This window comes from Macaca mulatta, chromosome 4 (genome assembly GCF_049350105.2).
Source record: "Macaca mulatta isolate MMU2019108-1 chromosome 4, T2T-MMU8v2.0, whole genome shotgun sequence".
NCBI lineage: Eukaryota > Metazoa > Chordata > Mammalia > Primates > Cercopithecidae > Macaca > Macaca mulatta.
Genome location: NC_133409.1, coordinates 176338562 through 176342499, shown reverse-complemented (window position 1 = coordinate 176342499; position 3938 = coordinate 176338562).

Here is a 3938-nt window from a genome sequence, read left to right as displayed (position 1 = left end):
CCCTCTATCTTTCTAGCTCCTTTGACCGTAACGCATGCAGAGGCCCACACTATGGAACTCCGTGAATAGAATTTTAACTCTATTAATTAGAGTATGAAAAAAATTATATCTTGTTAAAGTTTTTTATTTTTATATTTTTTGAGATAGGGTGTCCCTCTGTTGCCCAGGCTGGAGTGCAGTGGCGCGATCACAGCTCACTGCAGCCTCAACCTCCTGGGCTCAAGCAATACACTGGCCTCAGCCTCCTGAATAACTGGGACTACAGGCATGTAGACCTAAACCCAGCTAATTTTTGTAATTTTTGGTAGAGATGGGGTCTCACTACATTGCCCAGGCTGGTCCTGAACTCCTGGGCTCGAGCAATCCTCCTGCCTCAACCTCCCAAGTAGCTGGGATTACAGGCACACACCACTATACCTGTCTAATGTTAAAGGAGTTTTCAAACTGTCAGGGACCCCTCATCTAATGGTGGGTGGAGAATGGGCAGGGCACCTTCTCTTTCTCCAGCAGAAATCAGGATAGCTCTAAGGAAGAGTTTCTCCACCTCAGTCTAGATGAATCTTTATGATGGGGGTTGTCCTGGGCACTGTGGGGTGTGTGGCAGCACCCCTAGTCTTACCCACTAGATGCAACCCTCCCCCTGTTGTGATAACCAAAGTTGTCATGACCAAATATGTCTCCAGACATTGCTCAATATCCCCTGAGGGAAACGTCTCTCTCTCTCTCTCTCTCTCTCTCTCTCTCTCTCTCTCTCTCTCTTTCTTCTCCCGCTGCCACACACCTGCTGAGAGCCATGGTGAATTTTCTTTTACTTCTTTAAGATCAGAAGGCAGCAGAAGGTTCTCAGGCAGGTTCCAGGCATAACAGTGACTGCCTCTGTTTCCCGCATATGCTGGGCACCCATTCACACGGGGCTCCTAGACCCCACTCTTAATATTCTCTCCTGTGCCCCTCCTTGTATCTGCCCCATCATCAAGGACCCCAAACAAGCGTACAGCCTCTAGCTGTGATATTCAGAATTCACATCATCCGTCCCCATCTTTAGACCTCTGAGACCTCCACAAGGTCTTGAGCATGTGTGTGCCTGGGAGGTGGAGACCAGTTGCAGGGTAGAAGCCCAGCAGGCGGCCGCATCTGAGTAGCACCCAAAGAAAGGGGAAGAAGGGGGAGTGGCCATGTATTGAGCACCTATTTCATGTATCAGGTTTATGTCAGTAGTTTCTTACACATTATTTCATTGAATTTTCACAATAACTTTGCAAAATATGTATTTTCCCCTTTTCAAAAATAAAGACATTGAGATTCAAAGGGGTTATCCTAAGTTGCCTGAAAATATAGCTGCCAAAAATTCCTCTCATCTCTCATGTGCAGAGCTCTTGCTACCATGAGATGGGGTCTATTTCTCCTCCCTGTGAATATTTGACTTGCTGTGACTACACAATGAGGCAGGAGCAAGTACTCTGGGACTTCTGAGCTCTGGCTTTCAGTAGACCAGCAGCTTCTGCTTTCTCTCTCTTGAAATCCTGAGGCCACCAGGCTATAAGGAAGCTCGAGATTTACATAGAAAAGGCGCGTGGAAGGCCAGGCGCGGTGGCTCACGCCTTTAATCCCAGCACTTTGGAAGGCCGAGGCAGGTGGATCACGAGGTCAGGAGATCGAGACTATCTTGGCTAACACGGTGAAACCCCGTCTCTGCTAAAAATACTAAAAATTAGCTGGGCGTAGTGGCGGGTGCCTGTAGTCCCAGTTACTCGGGAGGCTAAGGCAGGAGAATGGCATGAACCTGGGAGGCGGAAGTTAAAGTGAGCCAAGATCGTGCCACTGCACTCCAGCCTGGGTGACAGAGCGAGACTCTGTCTCAAAAAAAGAAAAGGAAAAGAAAAGAAAAGAAAAGGCGCGTGGAAGGAAACCAAGACTCTGGTTAACAGTTCCATCCCAGCCACTAGCTGAATGCAGGGACCTGAGTGAGCCCAGGCAAGACCAGCAGAAAAATCAGTCAGTCAAGCCCCAGAATCATGAGAAATAATAAACAGCTGTTTGAAGTCACTAAGTTTTAAGATCATTTGTTATGCAGCAATAGATAACTGATACAGTAGTTAAATAAGTTACTGTAAAGTTAGGCAGCTGTAAGCATAGAGAAACCAGTTTCAACACAACTCGTCTATGCCAAAGCCTCTGCTGTCCCATGAAGGTACACTAATCTATCCCCTAAAATGTGGGACTGTCTCCCTGGGTTGAGGTGAAACCATGCATGAACATTAACTGAACAGAAAGGATACCAAAGCAAATGGTTAACCGTTTGACAGTGATTATACCTGACAACTTTATACCTACAGAAATGTAAGAAAAAGAATCATTAAAAATAAGATCTGACTATGGAAAAGTTAAATTCATTAGTTTAATTTATATGAGGGGTTTACATTTGTGCTTAATCCATATGTAGCTTATATTGTTTAAATATAATTAATTGTGCTGTAGCAGTAAATTCTGAACGTGGGCATATCTATTCCCAAGTTATCTGCTTCCACCTTTTAAAAGGAAAAAGAAAAACTGGTTGGCAAGTTAGTTATTTGTATATGAGCTTCAGTACTTCTCACACCTGATGGCAAAGTCAGAACGCTAATTTCCCATCCCCTCATCATTATCCCCTCAGCGAGGGGTGAGCAGGTTCTTTTACTACTGACCTGTTGGACACTGTCCACAGCAGACCTATAAGCAACATTCACACTTCCTCCATTCGACATCAGAGCTAGACAATATGGAAGTCTAAGCCCGATATAGTCCCTGACTTCGAATTTGAACAAATTGAGGGTAAATGAAGAGGTCAGATCACCTCTCTACATTAGCCAACTTTAGTAGATAAAATCTTTTAATCCCACAGTGATGTGATGAAAAATGGTAAGTAGTCAATAACTAGACCTCTTGGAGGAAATAAAGCCCTGATGTGTATGTAGCATTTGCCAATTCCTGTGGTGTAAATACTCCCACCACGGCCAATTTCAAGCTACCAATGTGACATTCACCAGCATGCAAAATTCATGAAAACTTAATAGTCAGTTCTAACCTGAATGGCAGCCCCAGCTCACCACTGACAGCCCACCTACCATGTGCACAATATTGTATCCAATAGATTTCTATTCACCTGCAAGTGACAGAAAATCCTAAAAGGTAGTGGCTTCACAGAGAAGTATATTTCTCCCTATGTAAAAGAAGTCTAGAGATAGGTAGTCCTGGACCACTATTGCAGTTCCAAATGATTCTTGAGAACTTAGCCTTTTCTGGCTCTTAGTTCTACCAAGGACAGCCTTCATCTTTATGGTTTGAGAGAGCTGCCCTCCCATTCAAGTTTGAGTAAGCAGAACGGAGGAAGTTGCAGAAGTAATGGCTTCTCTTTCGTAAGGGGGATTCTCAGAAACCTCACCAAATATATTTTTAAATGTATTTTCTTTTTTTAGAGACAAGGTCTCACTATGTTGTTTAGGCTGGAGTGCAGTGGCGTCATCATAGATCATAGCTCACTGCAGCCTCAAACTCCTGGGTTCAAGCAATCCTCCTGCCTCAGCCTCCAGAGTATCTGGGACTACAGGCAAACCCCACCATGCCCAGCTTTACTAAATGTTTTGTTCAGTCCAGGCATAGTCCCAAATATTATGTTTACATTTATGTTACAAAGTTACATGGTTCTATCTAGTTGCAGAGAATCCTGGGAAATGTTTTCCATTGTGTGCCCAGCTGAAAGTCGGCATGTTACTATGTTAAAAGGAGAATGTTGAGGTAGGAACCTAGCTGTTTCTGCCTCAGCTACCATTGATGACTGCTAGGGCTGGGCCTTATACCAAGCTCCCGTGCACACCATTGAAGATTTTTGTATCACATTCTCAAAGTGCAGCAGGAACTGAGAGAATATCAAGTGAATACGAACGAGCACCCTAAAAAAA